General features: G+C 58.0%; 1 long non-coding RNA gene across 2 annotated transcripts in view; it reads left to right on the top strand.

Moving 5' to 3' along the window:
• Positions 1-14,942, top strand: part of LOC138814534 (uncharacterized) — a 54,941-nt gene extending 39,999 nt beyond the window's left edge. For both annotated transcript variants that reach the window (XR_011368020.1, XR_011368021.1), the window contains exons 2-5: positions 11,848-12,042; positions 13,634-13,809; positions 14,170-14,347; positions 14,708-14,942. This is a non-coding gene — a long non-coding RNA (uncharacterized lncRNA). The remainder of the gene's footprint in view (positions 1-11,847; positions 12,043-13,633; positions 13,810-14,169; positions 14,348-14,707) is intronic.
• The last annotated feature ends 7,753 nt before the right edge of the window (positions 14,943-22,695 follow it).

Raw genomic sequence — 22,695 nt, 5'->3', positions numbered from 1 at the left:
ACACAGCTGAAGCCTTCTCCACAGAATGTTCCAGGTGTGTATGTGTGGGGGGGGGGGCGTCGGTGCACAATTCAGAAAGCCAGAAGAGCGGCCGGGGTCCTGGCCCAGCCTAGGGCGGAGCGCCGGCCGGGCGGGCCCGGGATGGAGAGAGGGAGAGAAGGAAACCCAGAGCGCAGCCCAGCCCCGGGCCCGGCTCCCCCACCCCGCCCCACGGATCAGACCCGTGCCTCCGGCCCCATCCACACCCCATCCTGCTTGTATCTCGGGTCCTGTCCGTCTGTGTGTCTGTCGCTGGCCCCAGGCCGTGCATGCGGCCCACGCTGCCCTGTGCGGGCCCTGGAGTTACCCTGGGTTCCCGGCCCTCGAACCCGGGCGCCTTCCTTTGTCGGCCCGTGAATCTCAGCCCTGCGGGGGGTGGGGATGTAAAGCTATGAAGGCTGGTTCTGGGGGGGGGCCCACACAGCTGATGTGCAGCGTGGAACTGGAACCGTGGAGTCTGGGCGTGGATCTAAGGCCGGGCGGGACTGAGGGGAGGTGAAGATTTCACTATGAAACCCGGGACCCAGTGCTAGTGGCTGCGGTCCTGGCTCTTGGGGGCTGAGGGCAGAGATCTGAAGCCAGCCCAGCCGGGAAAATCTGTCAGGCTTTTTTTTCCCCCCCTAGGCCTGGGTGCTGTCCCCGAGCTGCTTTTTGCTGAAGGCTAGTAGTCCCCTACCACTTGAGCCACAGCACCACTTCTGGCTTTTTCTGTGATTAATTGGAGATAAGAGCGTTACAGACTTTCCTGCCCAGGTTGGCTTCAAACCACCATCCTCAGATCTCAGCCTCCCGAGTAGCTAGGGTTACAAGTGTGAGCCATGGGCACCCAGGTGTGAGACTTAGCTCCAATTAAGTACCCAAAAGTCAGAAGTGGAGGTATGGCTCAAATGGTAGAGCTCCAGCCCACAGCACCCAGGCCCTGAGATCAAGCCTCAGGTCTGGCGCACTCACACACATGCACGCACACACGCATGCACGCACGCACACACCAGGAGCCACTGGAAGGGATTGCACACAGAAGTGTACTCATTCAGCAACAGGTGAGTTCAAGCCCCAGTACCAGCACAAGAAGAAGGAAAGGAAACCAATCTTGAATACCAAACGTGTATTTTTTTTTTTTTTTTTTTTTTTTTGTCGGTCGTGGGGCTTGAACTCTGGGCCTGGGCGCTGTCCCTCAGCTCTTCAGCTCAAGGCGAGCGCTCTACCACTTGAGCTACAGCGCCACTTCCAGTTTTCTGGTGGTTTATTGGAGATAGGAGTCTCACGGTCTTTCCTGCCCGGGCTGGCTTTGAACCGCAATCCTCAGATCTCAGCCTCCTGAGTAGCTAGGATTACAGGCGTGAGCCACCAGCGCCCGGCTACTATTTTTTTTAAACAATATAAAAGGGAAGACAAATAGAGACACCCGTGTAAAAGAAGGCTCAGAATGATCGTCCAGGAGAGCCGTCCCTGGACCCTTGGTAGAGGATGCACATTCAGCCGAGTGTGTGCCCTGGCTGTGCTCCTGACTTTATTTACCTAGGAGGCATGTCCTCATTGAGCTGGAAAAGCTGCCTCTGGGGAGGTGTTGCAAGCCAGCCATGGTGCCCGGCGCCTGTGGTCAGGGACGCTGTGTGGTTGGTGGCTAGGTGCCGCCTCCTTGCTCGGGACACACACGCACGGGCGCCCCCTGCTGGCCACTGTGGGCAGCGCGGCTGGCCTGAGCCCTAGGAAATGCAGTGTTCAGCAGTGACCAGAATGGAAAACCACTGCGTGAGGCCGAGGAACACACGGCCACGAGAAGTTTCACAGCTGTGGGAGTTTTGCCCACCGTGGCCAGGGCGGGGTGGGGACAGTACGGGCTTCTGACCTTCAACCCCAGCCCTGTTTACTACAGGTGTGACCTTGCTGAGTTTCTGCAGCTCTCTTTTATAAGCGATGAAAACGTTTATTGTCATTTATTACTGCCAGGCTGGCGGAAGGGGCCCAGGGCCTCGATCCGCACCCAGCCCGTCTGCGGGGAAGTGGTGGTTGGGGTGGTTAGAGAGGTTAACTATCTCCAGCCGAGGCTGTTCACCTGGGTCCAGGCAGCTGAGCCGGTACTCAAAACACAACACACCTCTCTCCACTCTCCATGGGCTTTCGTGTCCCCCAGCTATGAGCTGGGGACATGGGGGGGGGGAGACGAGAGGCGTGCTTGCTTCCACCCTCCCCACTGTCTCCTCACCCCCCTCTGCCCACCTCACATGCATCTTCCCCAATCATAGCCTCGCTGATGAGATCCCTCTTGCTGCCAAGGTCACGGGCCTGGGTGAAAGGTCATGAGGTGCAGATCACGGTGGAAGGCTGCTCTGCACCCACAGCTAGTGCCCGGTTTGGGAAGGGGCGTCTCGTGAGGCGCGCCCAAGGGCTTCCAGCCCCCTCACATCCCCAGGTGGGGCCCAGGACCGCAGAGGTAGGGGGAGCCAGGCCGATTATCAGCCCCTCCCAGGCCTCGGCCCAGCTGATCCGCAGCTTTACTTAATCCCCGCAGCTGGGCCCTAAAATCCTCAGCGTCCAGAAAGCTCGCAGGGAGAGGCTTGTGGGGCTGAAGCTCCCTGGGCCGCCGACCTCTGGGGCAGGAAGGGGTCCAAGCTGCTGCCGGCCACATGGGCAGCAGCCCTCTCAGTGGGGATCCCCGAGTCCTGAAGACCAGGAACGGGGAGGGAGGGGCATCGCCACCTTCCCAGGCCGGGGACAGAGGCCGTGGGAGCCCGGAGGGCCGCCGGGATGGCGCTAAATGTGGAAGCCTTCTCAGGGTGAGTAAGGGAAGCTGGGGTGGTGCGGGGGGCGGAGCACTGGGTCTGGGTGGGCGGTGCTAGCTGCTGGCACGGGGCACGGCGTGCCGCACTGCTGCAGGGGACCGTGTCCACCCAGCCGCCTCCGTCCAATGTGGGAGCTAGGACAAAAGTAACCCCTAACTCATGAGCTTGTTTTGGGGGGCCGGCGCCTGGCAGGGCCTCATGCTCTCGCTTGACTTTTTTTTTTCTCCACTCAAGGCTGGTGCTCTACTGCTTGAGCCGCGCCTCCACTTCTGTTTTCCTGCTGGTTAAACGGAGATAGGAGTTTCTTGGATTTGTGTGCGGGGCTGGCTTCAAACCCCGAGACTGTCAGCTTTCTGCCTTCTGAGTAGCTAGGGTTACAGGCGCCAGCCGCTGGTGCCGTATGTATTTTATGTTGTTTTTTTCTTTTTTGGGGTGTGTTTATTTTACCTAGAAAGGGGTTACACCATGCTGTCACCTTACGCGCGTATCACATGCTTTGCACTCACCCCTCCATTGCTGCCCTCTCCCCCTTCCTCCCTACTTTCAAATTCATCTCTGCGTGGCTCGTGACACGCTACCACAATAGAAATACCGTAGAAATTGTTGTTCTGTTGCATTTAGGGAATAATGACAAGAAAAAAGCCCACAATATTTTTGGATGTATTTTTGATGGGTGTGGTGGTACAAGGCTGTAATTCCAGGACTTGAAAGGTAAAGGCTGGATGGTCTTTGAGTTCGAGACCAGCCTGGGTAGAAAGAGTACTTTGCAACAGAGAACCCAGACAGAACCACCTGAGCCAGGCAGCTGGGGTCAGCATTAACAGGGAGACTTCACCCTGGGGAGAACGGAGGCCCTGGCGGCTAGAGCTGGTACTTTCCTCGGCTCCGGGCAGCTGGGACGGTGCCTGCTGGCGCTCGGGAGCCTGCGGTGGCCGTGGGAGGCCTCCAGGGAGGCCTGCGAGGACACGGAGTCTTCAGTGGGTGACAGGTGGTACTTGAAGCCAGGCTCCTACCTGTGATCTTAGCTGCTTAGGAAGCTGAGACTTAAGCGGTGGTCTGAAGGCAGCCCACGCAGGAGAGTCTATAGGACTTTCTATTTGTTGGTTGTGGGGCTTGAACACTGTCCCTGAGCGCTTTCGCTCAAGGCTAGGGCTCTACCACCTTGAGCCACAGCTCCATTTCCAGTGTTCAAAGCCTGGGCTGGCTTTGAAATCTCAAACCTCAGATCTCAGCCTCCTGAGTAGCTAGGATTACAGGTGTGAGCCACTGGTACCCAGCTTGTAAGACTTATTTCCAATTAACCACCAAAAAAGCTGGAAGTAGAGCTGTGGCTCAAGTGGTAGAGCGCCAGCCTTGAGCAAAGAAGCTCAGGGACAGCGCCCAGGCCCTCAGTTCAAGCCCCAGGACTGGCACACACATACTTGAGACCAGAGATTGGGGACCACAGTGATTCATGACACAAGTTCACTACCTGGGCCTCCCCAGGCTGGGCTGGTGTGAACTGGGCCCTTTGCCCAGCCTCGAGGGGGGGAGGAGGGTGGGGTCCCCTTAAAGTCCCTTTGTAGCAACACCTATGTTTGACAAGACCAGAGAGGAGGAGGCCCCACCAGGGCGGAGACCTCGTGTGCAGAGGGTGTCTTGGAGTTGTGCCCGGCACCAGGCGCTGGCGGAGTCCTGGCATCCAGGTGGCGTGGTGCCGGGTTTTGGAGCCGGGTAGCAGGCATTGCCACCCGGCTGCGGGACGGAAATGCTCGCTGTGCCCGTGACCTCGACCCCCGCCTTTGAGGGGGTGCTGCGCATCTCTGTAGACGGGCCTGTGGCAGCGAGCGCTGCTCCCAGATCCGGGCCTCTTGGGTCTGGTGGGCTGGCCCAGCCTTGGCTGGAGAAAGAAATGTCAGTGGGGAGGAACCACGGTGGCTCTCCAGGCGCTGAGGGAGGTGATGGTGACCCCCCCACGCAGGGGAGTCGAGGGGTTCGGCTGCAGCATTGACCATGAGCATCCTGTTTATCCCACGTTCCAGATTCCCTGGAAACCCTTGCAAAATGGTTTATGAGGAAAGAGCAAGGGATCTTGGGTAACGGGAAAACAAGCAACCAGCTTTGCAAATGTTCCAACATGGGTGGTTTGGGAAGTAATTGGAAAAACATGTCTCTTCTTGCCTGATTTCACCCTTTTCTGCCGCGCCTGGGGCCCGATGCCTTCCCAGAAGGCTTCGGGACAAACTCAGCTCCCAGGATGGCCCCCCGGGCTGTGCCCGGCTCTCCCAGGGGCTGCCAGCCTGCCTGGGGGCGCCAGGATGGGGGTCAGGAGGACAGACTGGCCCCAGGACTTGGCTCCAGCTTTGGGGGCCCAGGCAGGGAGGGGAGCACCAGCCTGGGGCGCTTGAGAGGAGTCCCCAGCCCCTCTCTGTTATTCTCAGAGTCGGCGCAACGGCGGGTTGTCTGGCTGGTCCCCACGCCCCGGGACAGCACAAGGCCCCCTCGGCGGGGCCCCAGGCCCACGCTGGACGGGCGCTGGGCTGCCTGCTGGCCCTGTCCCCACCCCTGGGACCAAGAGGTGACCCCACTCGTCAAGCTCTATGGGTTTGTGGTTTCCTGTCTCCCCACTTCCCTCCTGAAACCCCGAAAGCAGCTTCTTGGGAAAGGCAGGGCCTTTCAGATCCCCAAAGGCAGCTGGTGGCCCCCTGGTGACCCTGGGGCCACCGGGATACAGCTGGCCCGAGCCGGGCACCCCCCAGGCCCACAGCAGCCGGGGGCCCATGCTTCCAAGGAGCGGAGATCGAGTCTCCTCCGAGTGGCCTACAGGACAGAGCTTCACAGTGTCCCTGGGGGGGAGGGGGTCGTGGGGCGCCAGCTCTTCTTGTTACAGCAGAGGGATGGGGGGGGCGTGCCAGGCCCTCAGGGCCCCATTAGGAAGCAGCTCTAAGGCCTCATTCTAGGCTGTAGCCTAGATGAGCGAGGCTGACTGTAGTCCAAGCTGTATGACCATGGTGACAGAGGGGTTTTCGTTGTTGTCGCTGTTGTTTTGTGGTTGTCTTTTTTTGTTGCTGTTTTTGGTCGTGGGGCCTGAACTCTGGGCCTGGGTGCTGTCCCTCAGCTCTTCAGTTCAAGGCTAGCGCTCTACCACTTGAGCCGCAGCCCCACTTCTGGTTTTCTGCCCAGCCTGGCTTTGAACCGTGATCCTCAGCTCTCGTCTCCTGAGTAGCTAGGATTACTAGGCCTAAGCCACCAGCGCCCAGCAGTTGTTGTCTTTTTTAAAATTTTTTGCTGGACCTGGGGCTTTAACTCGGCCTGGTTGCTGTCCCTAGGATTTTGCTCAAGGCTAGTTCTCTACCACTTGAGCCACAATGCCACTTTTGGCTTTTCCTGAGTAGGTTAGAAAAGTCTGTGAGACTTTATTTTTTATTGGTCATAGGCTTGAACTCAGGGCCTGGGTGCTGTCCCTGAACTTTTATCCTCAAGGCTGGCGTTCTACCCACTTTGAGCCCTGCGCCACTTTCCGTTTTCTGAGTAGTTTATTGGAGTTTTATGGCCATTCCTGCCCTGGCTGGCTTTGAACCGAGAGCCTCAGATCTCAGCCTCCTGAGCAACTAGGATTACAGGTGTGAGCCACCAGCTCCCAGTTAAGGGTTTCTTGACTAGAGACACCTGACTCGCTTACCACTCAGTGTTTAGATGGTAGTGGGGTTTGAACTCATGGCCTCAAACTTCCTTGGCTGGTGTTCCACCACTTGAACCAAGACTCCAGTACAGCTTTTTGTTGCTTATTTTGGATATGGGGTCTTGCCTGCTTTTCTGTTCTGGCTGGTTTTGAACCTTGATCCTCAAGATCTCAGCTTCCTAAGATTACAGATTACAGGCATGAGCCCCAGCACCTACTAGTCTTTTTTTTTTTTTTTTTTTTTTTTGGTCAGTCGTGGGGCCTGAACTCTGGGCCTGGGCTCTGTCCCTCAGCTTTTCAGCTCAAGGCTAACACTCTACCACTTGAGCCACAGCGCCACTTCAGGTTTTCTGGTGGTTAACTGGAGATGAGAGTCTCACAGACTTTCCTGCCCAGGCTGGCTTTGAACCACAATCCTCAGATCTCAGCCTCCTGAGTAGCTAGGATGACAGGCGTGAGCCACCATGAGACTCTTACCTCCAGGCCCAGACTTCAAGCCAGCATGGCTGGAAAAAAAATACCACCCGGGAAGGTAGAGCTGGCCGCGCAGCGCCGGTTCCCCCAACCCCGGCTCCTGCTTCCGCAGTCTAGGGCTGCCGCAAACCCTGGCAGCAGGGGCTTGGGTTGTTTGTTTTGCTTTAAATTTGTCAATAGTCTCAAGCTGTGCTCTGTGGGTCCCACCTGGGATCCTAGCTGCTTGGGAGGCAGAGATTGGGGGATCGTGGTTTGATACCAGCCTAGCGCAAGCTAGTGAGTCTCTCATCTCAACAAGTAATACCAAGGGGGCACGTACATGCCTGTCATCCCAGGTGTAGGGTGTGTGTGTGTGTGTGTGTGTGTGTGTGTGTGTGTGTGTGTGTGTGTGTGTGTGTGTGTGTGTGTGTGTGTGTGTGTGTGTGTGTGTGTGTGTGTGTGTGTGTGTGTGTGTGTGTGTGTGTGTGTGTGTGTGTGTGTGTGTGTGTGATTGCTGCCCATGCCAGCCAGCCCTGGGCACAAATCAAGACGCTGCATATAAAAACATGTTTTTCTCATAGGTCTTCCACAGTTTGGTGGTGTGTGTCTCAACCCTTGAATCCTCTGGAATCCACTGTAATAGGAAGACTCTGACCTTTACCCCCAGATGTGGCCAGCTGTTGTCAGGGAGTGGAGGGCAGTGCCCCCCGCCGCCACCCCCCCCATTTGAAATAGGCCTTTACTGGAGTCCCTAATGCATTCTGCTCTCTCTCCTGGGCCTTTGGCCTGCTTTGTGTGTGCACGCATACACACACACACTCATACTCACAGGGACACACACACACACACTCACACACACACACACACACACACACACACAGGTGGCCCCGACCGCTCTGAAGACAGGGCATTGCCCCTGAGTTAGCACCTTGTGGGTTTGCAGCACCCCCCTCCCCCGCCCCCAGCACTGGCTGCTGCTTATGCTGACTTTTTAAGTAGATTCAACTAAGAAGTGAGTTATTGTTTTTTTGGTGCTGGTCCTGGGGCTTGAACCATCAGCCTAGGTGCAGTCCCTAAGATTTTGTCCTCAAGGCTAGTGTTTCTGTCTTTTGGTGCTTAGAGGTAAGAGTGTCATGGCCTTTCCTGCCTGGGCCGGCTTGGAACCACGATCCTCAGATCTCGGCCTCCTGAGGAGGTAGGGTGACAGGCGTGAGCCACCAGCGTCTAGCTCCTGTTTGCTTTTGTTTTGTGTGTGTGTGTGTGTGTGTGTGTGTGTGCAGTACTGGTATTTAAACTCAGAACCTTGTAATTGTTAGTCAGGTGCTCTACCCCTTGAGCCACATTCCTGGCCCATTTTTGCTTTTCTTTTTTTGGTCGGTCAAGGGCTTTGAAGTCCAGGCCTGGGCGCTGTCCCTCAGCTCTTCAGCTCAAGGCGAACGCTCTACCACTTGAGCCACAGCGCCACTTCCAGTTTTCTGGTGTTTTATTGGAGATAAGAGTGTCACGGACTTTCCTGCCCAGGCTGGCTTTGAGCCATGATCCTCAGATTTCAGCCTCCTGAGTAGCTAGGATGACAGGCGTGAGCCACCGGCCCAGCTTTTTTTTTTTTTTTTTTTTTTTTTTTTTTGGTCAGTTGTAGGGTTTGGACTCACAGCCTAGGTGCTTTCTCTGAGGTTTTTTGCTCAAGGTTAGTGCTCTACCACTTTAAGTCACAGCACCACGTCCAATTTCTAGTGGTTAATTGGAGATAAGAGAATCTTAGACTTTCCTGCCCAGTCTGGCTTTGAACCATAATCCTCAGATCTCAGCCTCCTGAATTATAGACGTGAGCCACTGGTGCCTGCCTGATTTTTTGTTTTGTTTTTTTTTTGGCCATGGGGCTTGAACTCTGGGCCTGAGTGCTGTGCCTCACTCAGCTCTTCAGCTCAAGGCTAGTGATCTACCACTTGAGCCACAGTTTTCTGGTAGTTTATTGGAGATAAGAGTCTCACAACTTTCCTTCCTGCCTGCCTGCTTTGAACTGCAATCCTCAAATCTCAGCCTCCCGAGTAGCTAGGATTACAGGCGTGAGTCTCTGGTGCCCAGCTTGCTTTGAGTCTTTTTAAGGTAGAGTCTGGTCTTCCTGTCCTGGCATGGACATAGCTGGCTGTCAGGCGCATGGGCACACTCCCATGGTGGGTACGGGAGTCTGGTACACTCTTCTTGTCTAGGCCTCCCCCTGGATCCTCCGGATCTCCGGCCAGCCCAGGGGCCCCACGCACATTGCATGTAGCCATCTAGGCTGCTGCCCACTGGAGCGGAAGCCGATCCTCGCGGTGAAACATCGCCCTTGGTTGGACTTCTTGATGGATGAGTGCAGCATGTCACCTGATCTTCAAAAAGATGTCTCCCAGGGCCAGGAAGGTGGCTCAGTGGTAAAGCATTTGCCTGGCATGCATGAAGCCTTGGGTTCGATTCCTCAGTACCACATCAAAGGAAAAAGCCAGAAGTGGCGCTGTGGCTCAAGTGGTAGAGGGCTAGCCTTGAGCAAAAGCAGCTCAGGGACAGCGCCCAGACCCGGAGTTCAAGCCCCAGGAACTGGGGGGTGGGGGAGCCTATCTTAAAAAACCATCTCCCAGCTGGGCCGGGATGACTGTGAAAATGTTTGGAAGTGCCCCTCCTCCGTCTGGGTGGGCCTGTCAGGTCAGGAGGGCTGGCGTGCAAGCCACACACACTGCCCGGGTGGGACAAGGGCTCAGGACCGCGGCCAGGGCTGGTGCAGCCCCACGGGCTCTGGGTATTATTTAAATACCTACCTCATGACGTAATAGTTACACTCAGTACTCTCATTCACACTCCACCAGCAGGAAAGCTGAATTCCCCTCCCCTTTCCCCTCCCTCCCCTCCTCCTCCTTCCCCCCCCCTCCCCTCCCCCTCCCCTCCCCTTTCCCCTCCCTCCCCTCCTCCTCCTTCCCCCCCCTCCCCTCCCCCTCCCCTCCCCCCCTCCCCCTCCCCTTTCCCCCTCTCCCCTCCCTCTCTCCCTCCTCTCCTTCTTCCTCTCCTGGTCTCTCCCTCCTCTCTCCCTGTCCATCTCTCCTTCTCCTTCTCTTCCCCTCTCCCTCCCTTCCTCTCCCTCCCTCTCCTTCCCCCCTCCCTCTCTCTCTCCCCCCCTCTCAGTAGTACTGGGGTTTGAACTCAAGGCCTCAGGCTTTCTTGGCAGGGGTTCTACCACATGGGCTATGCCAGCCCTTTTCTGCAGTGTTAGTTTGAGATCGGGTCTTTCCCACAGACCTGTGATCCTCCTGTTTCACACTCTGTGCTGTGCTACCATGTCCAGCTGCTAGCTGAGATGACCTCACCACCTTTTTTGCCCAGGCTGAAATCTTCCCGATTTCAGCTTCCTTAGCACCCCTTAAGCCACAGCGCCACATCTGGATCTTTGGTGGCTAATTGAAGAGTCAGTCTCTCGGACTTTCCTGCCTGGGCTGGCCGTGAACCATGATCCTCAGATCTCAGCCTCCTGAGTAGGATGACAGGCCGGAGCCCCCGGTGCCCAGGCCCAGCCTCTGCTTTTACCATCATTGTTCAAGAGGCTGGTTTTAACAGGTCCTCCTGCTTCAGCTTCCTGAATATCTAGAACTACAGGCATGGAACCGCAGTCTGGCCTACTTGTTTGTTGGGGTGGGGACCCCGAGTTTGAACTTGAGGCTCAGCGCAGTGCATGCTGCCATGCCTCCAGCCCCATTTTTCACGAGTCCTTTCAAGGGCCGGGTCTTGCCTTGGATTTCCCCCGAGTGGCTGGGATCTCAGCAGTGTGTCCAGCTTCCCTTTGTACAAATGGAGTCTTGCTGCCTTTCCCCTCGATCCTCCCCACCGCAGCCTCCCATGGAGCTAGAGACGATAGGTGTCACCGGACACTGCTATGGGAGTTGAGAATGAGTCTCATGAATTTTTCTTTCCAATCTGGCCTCCCACTGTGATCCTCTCATACTCTGCCTCCTCAGCTTTGTTTTTTTTTTATTGTGAAAATATCGTACAGAGGGGTTACAATGACTTGGGCAGGGTAATGAGTCCATTTCTCATCAAGCATTGCTGTCTCCTCCTTTGTTCCCCCTCCCATTTCTTTCACTTCTGGGCGTGCACACACGCACCCATGCGCCCTTGCTTTGCAGTGTGTTCCTATCCTGCTTACTGGTGCACCTCCCCCCTGTCCCCGCAGGAAGGGTGACTGACAGTGTGCGGGCATCTGGGTAAGATGGTTGACAACGTGCTGATGGCGTGGTTAGGATGCGATTTTCCCCTCAGGGCTGAATCCACGTCCATTTTGGAGCCCCAGGGCAGCTGTGGGCACCCCATGAGCCCCACTGTGGGGCAGCACCCACCTCCTCCTCCCAGCCACTCTGGGCTTCCTGCTTCTGCTTTCAAGCCAGGGGCCCTGGGATTTAGTTTTTTTGTTTTTTGTCTGATTGTGGGGCCTGAACTCTGGGCCTGGGCACTGTCCCTCAGCTCTTCAGCTCAAGGCTAGCGCTCTACCACTTGAGCCACAGCGCCACTTCCGGCTTTTTTCTTTTTGCCTATGTGGTGCTGAGGAATCGAACCCAGGGCCTGAGACATGCAAGGCAAGCGCTCTACCACTGAGCCACCTTCCCAGCCCGGGCCCTGGGATTTAGGTAGAAGCACTTTGCCCTTTGTTCAGAAGGCTCTGCAAGGACAAGGAGCCTATGCCAAAAAGAAAATCATATTCATAGACTATGATTACAAAAGGGGCTGGTCTGGGAAAGTGGGGTGATGGGTCATGACTGAAGCAGGATTTCATGTCGCGGACAGAAACCCACTAAGCTCCTTAAAGCTTAGTAGAACAGAGGGTGAATCTGCTCAAGGTACATTGTCAGCGAAGCCCCATTGTAATACATGGCAATCTCACACACACAGGGCTCAGCATGGAGCTCCGGGGGCCCCCTGCTGGCCCGCGGGCCTCACAGCACCCGGCCTCTCGCCTAGCGGGCCAAGGACACGGCTCTTGGCTTCTACCGGCTTTTTCAGTTGAGAACTCAAAGGAGAAGCTGCCTCCTCGGTGTTAGATTTTAATTAGGTTGCTGAAGAGACTACCACTCGGTCTTCAGGCAGGTAAGAAGTTTGTTCCGAGCCACCGGCCCCCAGTGCAGGTTGGAGACACGGCCGGGTTTAAGGAAGGTAGGGGCGGGGAGAAGGTGTGGCCATGCCAGATGCAGATGTGACCTCTCCCTCCTGCAGGTGTGCGGTCGCCCGGGTAGCACAGGTACTGGGCAGGGACTTAACCGCTGGAGGGATGGGCGTCTACTGGCAGATTCACGCAGGGCCTCGCACAGGGGTCTTCCTGGGCAGATCTTACATCCTGGGCTTTTTTGATCATTATGAAAGGGACACAGACACTCTACGGCCACTTCCTGCTGGCAAAGGGCATCCACAGGGGGGGAGGGGGAGGAGACAGATGTCCCCTCTGGTCCAGGAGAAGGCAGCTGTGGCCCTTACTTGGTGGTGGACACATGTGTGGCTTTGGATGAAAGAAATCTCACAAGGCAGGGGCTGAGCAATCAGAAAAAATAGAAGGCGCACAAACAGCAAAAGGAAGGGTTCAGGGCTGAAAATTAAAACTTGGGGGACTTGGCTAGTTAGGGTCTCTGCAGAAGGCCTTGGTAGATGTCTGGGTGATAGATGGCGGCAGGCTGCCCAGGCAGCGTCCTGCGTGTAAGACTGACTATAAATACAAACTGCAGGTACCAAAGATAAGAATGCCAGTTCCTATCCGGGTAGAAAGGAAGACAGGTATGGACATGAGGTGGGCAGGCTTATTAACTGCTGCTCTGGATTTCCCAGCTCTGGTTAATTCTGAAAGGGCAGACACAAAGTGGCTCCATTTAGGATGTGATGGCATATCTTCTCCTCTCCAGGGTTCTTGATGGTCAGGACTGGCCTGGCCCGGGGGGGGGGGGGGGAGGCGTCACGGGGGAATCTAGGTGCTCCTTGCAGGGATGGCTTGTCCCATTGGGCATGTTTTTTGTGAGGTGTGGACTTTGAAATCAAGGCCTGGGTGCGGTCCCGGTCCCTGAGCACTTCTGCTCAAGGCTAGCACTCTACCATCTTAGCCACAGGGCCACTTCGAGCATTTGGCTTATTAGTTAGAGATGAGTCTCAGCCATGCTTCCGGCCTGGCTGTTTGCTCGTTAGTTGGGTGATGGCATCTCAGGGATTTTTCTGCCCTGGCTGAGGACAAAGAAGAGAGGAAAGGAGGGGAGGAAGATGAGGTGGAGGGAAGGGAATAGAGGAGGGGGAATGGAGAGAGGAAGAGGAAGGGGAGAGAAAGAGGACAGAGGGGAGGGGAGAAGAAAGGGAAGAGGAAGGACAGGGTGGACAGGAAGGGGAGGAGAGGAAAGGGGAGGGTGGACAGGAAGAGGAGGGGAGAGGAGAGGAAAGGGGAGGGTGGCCAGGTAGGGAAGAGAGAAAGAGGAGGAAAGGGGGGATGGAAAGGGAGGAAGGGGGGAGAGGGGAGGAGGAAAGGGGGGATGGAAAGGAAGGGGAGGAGAGGGAAGAGAAGATGGGAAGAGAGAAAGGGGAGGGTGGAGAGGAAGGGTGGAGAGGAGGGTGGAGAGGGGAGGGAGGAGAGAGGGTGGAGAGGAAGGGGGAAGTGAGAGGGGAGGAGGGGAGTCCTTCCTTCCCTCCCCGCTCTGGAATTTTGCAGCTCCGAACATGGCCGCTAGAGGCCGCCTGCCCGCTCAGCCCTAGGCAGCCGGCATCAGCGCCCGGGGCCACCGCGGGGCGGGACACAGGCCCACAGCTGCGGCCCATCCACAGCGCAGACCTCGCCCTGCACCACCCGGCCCCGAGGGAGCCCTCGCCTCTGGCTTCTCGGAACTGGTTAGCACGGAGCACTGCATACAGGAGACCACAGCGCACACAGCGCGTGAATCCCCGCGCCCTGCGCCTGCTGCACGTCTGTGACCCCCCCCCAGTACCCAGGCCCTGCGCCTGCTGCACGTCTGTGACCCCACCCCACCCCGGGTTCCAGAGGACAGAGGGAGGGGGATGGTTGAGGGAGGGCGCTGGCTGGGGTGAGGGTGGAGGACAGATGGAAGCCCTTGTGAACCCTCCCAGGGGCCAGCCCCCCTCACGAGGAGCATCCGCACCCCGCCCCGGACGTGCTGGTCCCTTCCATTATGCACCCCGTGTCACCCCTGAACCCCACAACCTCCAACACACTTCCTCCACTCCCTACAGGAAGCAAACTCAGGAGCTGGCCGCCTGCTCAGCCCGCAGCCCCCCGTGCCACAGGCGGATCAGAGCCAGAACCATCTGGTGCCGCTGGAGGGGAAACTGAGGCCTCTGGAAGCGGGGGGAGTTGTAGGGCTCGCTCCAGGCAGGTGCCATCGCCTAGCTGCTGAGCAGCCTCCGCAGGGTAAGGAGGGGGGTAGCAGCGTGGAGGGGGGAGGTGGTGCGGGACTGGCCCAGGAGTGGAAAGCTGGGTGTGCCTGGGAAAGCTGCCGCCGGCCGGGTCACGACCCCCGGGCCTGGGCCCAGGAGTGAGAGGACGCGGGCAGGCTGTGGCAGCGGGGGGGGGGGGGGGACCTGGGAAGCCTCTTGCCCTCTGTCCCTCCCGTGTGTCCCTCGCCGGGATGGCCAGGGCCCTCTGGGGAATCGCAGATAGATTTAGCTCAGACTTGGCAGGTCACCTGGACCTGGACGTGACCACAGAGGGGGTGACTGTCACCTCGGTCATAGAAACACTTCTGCCAGCCAGTCAACCCCCATATTACAGGCACGCGCACTGTCCCCTTGCTGAGGCGTCCACCTGAGGCCACACAGGCACGCCCGCTTCTCGCCAGGCGTCAGCAGATGACCCAGATCCACGCACAGAAACCCTAGAACAGGACCTGAGAGGAGGTGGGGGGGGACGGCCGCCCGGCGGCTGGAGAGGCGGTGCGGGCTGCTGCCTCAGTGTCCCTGCAGCGCCCGGGCTGTCCCCCACCCCGGCCGCCCCGCCGGGGACCCGCGCCGGGCTTACAATAAAGCTTTATTGGAACCCATGGATGTGAGGGCAATCTGGCTGCGACATCTGCCACCCCATTGATCTCCAGGGTTGATTGGGCTGGATAGGCGGGTGTCCCCTTCCTCCCTCACCACTCCATGTGCGTCCCTCCTGAAGCTCCGTCGAAGAGGACGACCATCCCCGACAGAGGCGGCCGGGTCTCGGTCAAGGGTAACGAGTAGCTGGAACCCAGCCTGCTCTCGCATGGCGCCAGAGCTGGCGGCGTGGGCCGAGCTGCAGGCCACCCCCTGCCGGCCACGCTGGGTGTAACTGAGTCCCTGGTGCTGTGTGGCCAGGCTTCGGTGACCCCCCCCCCAAAGTCCTGTTCTGTGGTTGTGACCAGGAGCCCCGGGCTGCGGCCTGGCTGGCCTCGGCCCCCACCAGCTCTGCGGGCTGCAGAGAGACGCAGGGCAGGGCAGGAGCCACCTTTGTGCAGCCCTGCCTGGCCCATGTGTGGCACGGGCGCCGCCCATCCCCTCCCCCCCCCCGTTGCCCACGGCCCCGGGGTCCCCCAGGACCGGGTTGTGCTGGCCCTGCGGTCTGCGCACGCAGCCACCTCCAGGGCAGGACAGACAGAACGAACCAGGGGGAAGATCCTGTGCGATCCGGCCAGGTGCTGGGGACAGGGTGACTGTGTCCCCAAGGAGCACTAGGGGCGCCCCACAACCACAGCACCGGCCCTAGGCTTCGGGAGCCCTGGTGGTTGGAAGAGCTTTTCCTGGGGACACCCCCTGCACCCCCATCTCAGTGGATGGCCTGACCCCGGAGGACCCCTCAAGACTCCTGTCCCCACGCCCCCTCCAGAGCTCCAGCATGGCCTGGCTGGGGATCCGCCGTTCCGTCCTCGCACGCTTGTCCCCGATGGGACCTGCACCGCTCACAGACATGCCGAGCCCCGGGACCCCCGACCTCGGGGACCCGAGACAGAGTGGCCCTGAGTTCTCCCCCGTGCAGGAAGGACGGTCCTGCACCCCAGCCCCCCACCCCAGGCCAGCTGTGGCCACAGCATCAGGCCCACCCAGTTGGCAGAGGTGGTGCAGTGAATAGTGCATGTTCGTGAGTGGTAGGCTGTTGAACAGGACTCAACTGCGGGTGTGTGTGTGTGTGTGTGTGTGTGTGTGCGCGTGTGTGTGCTGTGAAGTAGCATAAAATACTAAGCTGTAGGAGGAGTGAGACGTGGGGCGTTAGCGCTGTGGAATAGAAAGGGGCCCGCAGAGCCGCCACCACGGCCATCAGCCACCAGATAACCAGACTCACCAGAGCAAGCTCCGCCCTCATCCGTGACCAGAAGCGAAGCTGCCACCCAGGCAGCCCTGCGCGTGTGTGAAACCCAGAGCGCACAGAGCCCGCGGCACAGCGGCCTGCCACCCCGGGACTGCACCTGGCACCCACTGCTGGAGCCGCCCCGAAAGGCGGCCGCTTCTCCCTCCAGCGACGGAGCAGCCTGGAGGTCACGCCGACACACTCCCCTCCAAACCTCTGGACCAAGTGACGAGCCACGCGAGCTCCCCCGGGCGTGGGGCACGCCCAGAATGAGGCCTACGCGTTATTGGTGTGAATTGCATTTGAAGTGTTTGAATACATCAAGTGGAACTTACTAAGTCTAAGCGAGATGCTAAATGCGTTGCTCAGCACACAGGGGGGTCCCCCAAGGTGTTCTCCCAGGCTGGCCTTGAACCACGATCCTCCCAATCTCAGCCTCCCGAGTAGCTAAGATTACAGGCAGGAGCCACAGCACTGGGCTAAATGGCTGCTGCCAACAGGTGCTTAGAAGGAAGAGACAGAGATCTCTGAAGGAAAAAGGAAGAAAAGTCCCTGGACACAGCGCGGGGACCCACGGCGGGTCTCCATGTGGGAGCCCACGGGGCAGGAGCCCCACCCCTACCCTGCAGGCAGCAACTGGTTCAAGGAGGACCCCGCCCCCAACATGGAGCCACAAGCAGGAGAATCATTTTTGGAACCTAGAAGACATTCTTCAGACAGGACAAAAGGAGAAAGGGGCGTGTGGGGGCCAAGAGGGAAGCCTCAGCACCAGGGCCCCTCCTCACTGGCCCACACACACCTGCAATCCTGCCACCACGAGGCTGAGCCCTGGAGGATCGTGGTTCAAGGCCAATGCCGACAGAAATGTCTTTGAGACTCCCTCTCCAGGGAAAGGATGCACATGCCTGTGATCCAGCAGGAAGATGGGTAAATCAAGGCTCAGACACACACCTGGGCAGGAAGGAGACCGTACCCTAAAAGACCCAGTGAACACCAAGTGCTGGTGTACCGGCCTGTAAACAGAGCTATTCGAAAGGCTGAGATCTGGAGGATTACAGTTCCCGAGGAAGCCTGGGTGGATGAATCTGAGATCCTCTTCTCTCCTGTTAACCTGCGTCAGCCTCCCAAGCGCTGGGAGTACAGGCATGCACCACCACACCAGGCTGGACATTCTCCTCAGAAAGCAAGCATGCAGTTACACACGCCTGCTGATTCCATTTCTAGATGTTTGCCTGAGAAAAATGAAAATCTATGCTCAATTTTCCGCAGCTCTATTTGTCTTACCTGCAACCTGGAAATGAATCCAGCTGTCCATCCAGTTATTGAGGTTTCAAAAGCCCAATGGAATAGCTGAGGTTACAAGCATTAACTACAGTGCCCAGATATTTTAAGCTACTCAGGAGATAAGGGGAGGAGACCGCCGTTCAAGCCGCCTAGGGGAAAACGTCAGCAAGACCTCATCTCAGCACAAAACAGCTGGGTGTGGTGGTATACACCTGTCATCTCAGCTGTGTGGGGACCACTTACACAGCCTTTTGGCATCCGTGAGCCTCAGTTTACCCATCTGCAAACGGGGTCCTGAGGTCTACCCTGCCCGGTAAGGTCTACCCTGGAGGTGCAAAGCTTAGTGGAGTTTCCAAGATTTCCCTTTGCTTTTTGGTCGGCCATGGGGCTTGAACTCAGGGCCTAGGGGCTGTCCCTGAGCTTTTTTGCCCAAGGCTAGCACTCTATCACTTTGAGCCACAGCTCCATTTAGAGTTTTCTGGTGGTTAATTGGAAATAAGAGTCTCAAGCTGGGCACTGGTGGCTCACACCTGTAATCTTAGCTACTCAGGAGGCTGAGATCAAAGCCAGCCCAGACAGGCTCCAATAAACCACCAGAAAACTGGAAGTGGCGTTGTGGCTCAAGTGGCAGAGCGCTAGCCTTGAGCTGAAGAGCTGAGGGACAGCGCCCAGGCCCAGAGTTCAAGCCTCATAACCAACAAAAAAGTCTCAAAAACTTTCCTGCCCTGGCTGGCTTCCAACCGCAATCTTCCGGAGTAGAATTAAAGGTGTGAGATCAGCTCCTGTGTCTTGTCATCAATACAATGTTTCCAGATCTCCGTGCATTTTTGCGAGTGTGACTATGGTCTATCTCAGGGGCCTGGTGTCACTCTGAGATACCCCCATCAGCTCTGGGCTCCTGGGTAAGTGCTCAGAGGATCCCCTGGCCTCGGTTGGGGGAGGGGGGAGGGTGTCTCTCCACAGCACTTGCCGTGAATGCACCCCATCTCCCTGGAGGGCACGGGGTGCATTGGCATGCTAATTCCAGCCTAGCCAGAGGCCCAGCGGGAACAATGGCCCCATTATCTGCTGGGCCTCGGCTCCAGTCAGGCCCAAGCTGGGCCTCTGCCTCTCCCTCATGGGAAACTCCAGCCTCCCCATTTAATCTCCTTCTTGGCACAGGTCCCCAGACAGAAAGCCAAGCCAGGACCCCAAGAACTAGTAAGACCTCATCCCTTGTCCCTTCTGGGTACCACAGTACCCCAGACAGCGCCAAAGCCACCTGGCTGCCACCCCCCCCCCACCCCCGGAAGAAAACAGCCAACTTCCATGGCGTGCCCCTGGAGAGGCCCGCAGCCTCAAGGACCAAGGGGGCAGGGCGGGGCGGGCGCCCGTGGACTGGATGGGAAGCCGTCCTCCCAGCCACCCCCACCTGCTGGTGGACACCTGCTGGCGGGCAGGTGAGCCAGCCTCCTGCGGGACGCAGGGACACCTGTAATCCCCCACACAAGGCTGAGGCAGAAGAATCACAGTGTGGAAGCCAGTCTAGGCTACGGCCGGACCTTGTCCAAAACAGAAGAGGAGGGAGCAGGAGGAGGGAGGGAGGTAAGGTGGCTCACACCTGTCATCCTGGCTACTCAGGAGGCTGAGAGCTGAGGGTCCTGGTTCAAAGCCAGCCTGGGCAGGAAAGTGCATGAGACTCTGATCTCCAATGAAGCACCAGGAAACCGGAAGTGGCGCGGTGGCTCAGAGTGGCAGAGTGCCAGCCTTGGGCAAAAGACTCAGAGACAGAGCCCAGGCCCTGAGTTCAAGGCCCCTCCCTCCTGCCCCTCCCTTCCATATTTACTAAGTAGGTTGAGGCCTACTGGCATGCCTCACACCAGCATGCACAGAACCCCTGGGGTTCCGGAGATGTTTGCTTTGGGAAGCTTAGCCTCCTCTCTCAGAGTCCCTTGGGTCTCAGGCTAGCAGCTGTCCCTCAGCCCAGGGCCACAGGACAAGCAGGCACCCTGACTGCCCCTGCTCCCCCCAAGACAGGACAGGGGTCCCCACAACCAGGGCTCAGCTGACCACTCAAAGACCCCACTGTGGACAGACGGGGACCCTGGGGTCCGGGGAGACCACCAGGGAGCCCTACAGAGGGTCGTGGGCACCCGCACGGGCCCTCTGGGGGCGGAGTCAACGCGCCAACCACAGGTGCAAATGAGCGGAGACACTGTGAAGGTGCTGTGAGAGAACGCAGTCCCCCCCCATTACCTGACAGCTTCGAGACCAGCGCAAAGGCACAATTACCCCCCCCACACACACACCAGATGACGCAAGCTCTCAGCCAGGGCACAGTATAAAACCGAGAGACTGTTTCTTTCTGGAATTTTCCATTTCGTAGGGTTGGGCTGTGGTTGGCCACAGGAAACGCTAGCTGCCTGCTGCGGGTCCTGGGGAGGCCCTGGGCCCAGCCTGGGCCCACTCAGCATGGAGCTTAGACACCCCTGGCGCACCCCATCCCACCCTGCAACCCCCAAGAGAGGAAGGAGGGCCCAGGCCTGGCCCGCGGGACGGGACGCGGGTGCAGGGGCGTGTGCTACCCAGAGCAGAGCCAGGACTCAAGTCTAAGCTGTTAACCTCCTTAGCCTAATTTTTATTTTTGGCAGCGCTAGGGCTTGAACTCAGGGCCCCCGCATTTATTCAGCTTGCTGTGGGTGGTGCTTTACCATTGAGCCACACCTGAAGCCCTGCTTTTTGCTGGTTACTTTGGAGAGAGTCTCTTCAACTTTTCTGCCCAAGCTGGCTTAGAACTGTGATCCTCCAGACCTCAGCCTCTGCAGTGGGGATCACAGGTGTGGACTGCGGGTGGCTGGCTTTAAAATAAACCAGCTTTTCCCCCCTTTGTGAAAATTGTTATTATAAAGGTGATGTGCTGAGGGTTAGGGTTCCCGAAGTCGGGAAAAAGTACTTTTTTTGGTGTTCCTGGGGAGGCGCTGTGCCTCAAGAGGGAGAGCAGAGGCCGTGAGCAAAAGCAGCTCAGGGCAGCGCCCAGGCCCCAAGTTCAAAACCCAGGACCAGCAAAGTGAAAAGCAAACAAACGCCCGTTGTGCGGTGCTGCCGGCTCCCAAGCACCTGTCTGCGGCTGGAGCTGGGCTGCATGGCACAGCTCAGCACACACGAGGCCCTGGGCTCCATTCATACCACCCACAAAGAGAAGGGAGTGGTTGAGAGAGAAGAGGGAGGGATGAGGGAGGGAGGGAGGGAGGGAGGGAGGGAGGGAAGGAAGGAAGGAGGGAGGGAGGGAATTACATCTTGGCTGCACACAGCATCTAATAAGGGCCCACATTCCCAGTATCAGCATGAGCTGTAGCTACCCAATCTCTGCTCCTTGGAGACCCCAAAGTACCCCACTGCCCCCATGTTGGCTTGGGGGCTCTGTGGGATGGCCAGGCTGGGCTCCGCTGCACCTTGTCCGGGCTCAGTGGCTGCCCCGTAGCTGCAGCAACCGGCACGCGGGTGCCCAGGGCACGTGGCTTCCCACGGCTCCCAGGCCAGCGGTCAGAGCAGAGCCGGGGCCACAGCGCTGCCCAGGAGACGCTGGTCGCCATGAGCACCGGGGAGAAGCTGCAGGCATCCAACACAGAGCGAGCGCAGGAATGCCGCCAGCTCCCACCAGCAACGCCCGGCCTGGGAATGCGGGCAGGCCAAAGCCCATCAATCAGTCAGCTGGACTCCTCACCCCTCCCCAACACTGGCATGAGAATGGCCCCAGGCTCAGGGGACAGAGGCCCTTATTTTGAAAGAGGGAAGAAGCTGCCTTTAATGAACACAGAGGAGGTCCTTGCGGAAGCAGATCGCTCCCCAAGTGATGACAACTTCTGGAAAGAAGTTGAGACACCAGCACCCATGGCGTGTGCTGCTCACCCTAGACTCAGGAGGCGGAGATTGAAGGATGGAGGCTCAAAGCCAGCACAAGAGGAGAGACCATGAGACTCTTATCTATGCTAATGATCAAAAAGTCAGAAATGAGCTGTGGCTCAAGTGGTAGAGCCCCAGCCTTGAACAAAGATGCTCAGGCCCTGGGTTCAAGCCCCAGGACTGGCACACACACACAAAATTATACAAAGCCGGGCACCGGTGGCTCACGCCTGTCATCCCAACTACTCAGGAGGCTGATGTCTGAGGATTGTGGTTCAAAGCCAGCCTGGACAGGAAAGTCTATGAGACTCTTACCTTCAATGAACTACCAGAAAACCAGAAGTGGCGCTGTGGCTCAATGTGGTAGAGCGCTCGCCTTGAGCTGAAGAGCTGAGGGACAGTGCCCAGGCCCAGAGTTCAAGCCCCCCCACCCCCAGTAATTACACATGTATGTCCAGGATAGAGGGGAATGCGCCACTGCCCCAAGCTCTCAGCTAAGGGGGCGATGGGACCCGGCCCCCCTCCACCTTGCTGGTGGTCCCAGGTCTTCAGCAGTCTGGTGGGGTCCCAAAGCAGGGGACGTTAATGCCACCCGAGTCCCCACTGCCCTAGCCATCTGGAAATGGCAAGCAGGGCCTCTGACTTCGCATCTGATGATGCTGGGGACAGCGGACCCCTCCGAGGAGACCCCAAGCCTTTCAACCTGGCTCCATCCCGGGTTCCCGAAGCACTGGATTTTTAGCAAGAGAGTTCTCAGTGGGGAGGGGGGTGGTGTCCGCAGCACTGTCAGGGGGGGCCCAGGAGAGAGGACCAGGGGGCTCCAGACTAGAGGGTCACAAAAGGGGGTCATCTTGGAGAGAAGACTGGGGTCTCCTCTAAGGCCGGGGCGATAGTCGGGAGGCCTGGCCTGGTGAGTGGGCCAGGTCCCCATCCTTACAAAATGCCCTTGCTGACCAGTTCTGACTCCACAGCGATTCCAGAGGTTCTCGAAACTTCCCCGGTACACACGCTCCTCTGCCCCTGGTCTCTTTCCCGGATTATAGATAGAGACGCCGAGTCCCCAGCGGCCTGCCCACACGCAGCCCACAGCTTGCTGACTTCACTGTCAAGAACAGGAGTGGGGGGAAGGGCTGATGGGAGGAGGGACAGATGGGTAGACCGACAAATGGACGGACAGATGGAAGAATGGAAAAACAGACGGACAGATGGATGGACAGACAGATGGATAGGAGGATGGACAAATAGATGGACAGATATGTGGATGGACAAACAAAATGGATGGACAAATA

This window comes from Dipodomys merriami, unplaced genomic scaffold (assembly GCF_024711535.1).
Source record: "Dipodomys merriami isolate MVZ:Mamm:240054 unplaced genomic scaffold, mDipMer1.0.p SCAF_60, whole genome shotgun sequence".
In the NCBI taxonomy this organism is placed as follows: Eukaryota; Metazoa; Chordata; class Mammalia; order Rodentia; family Heteromyidae; genus Dipodomys; species Dipodomys merriami.
This window is presented reverse-complemented; position numbering and strand designations above follow the sequence as displayed.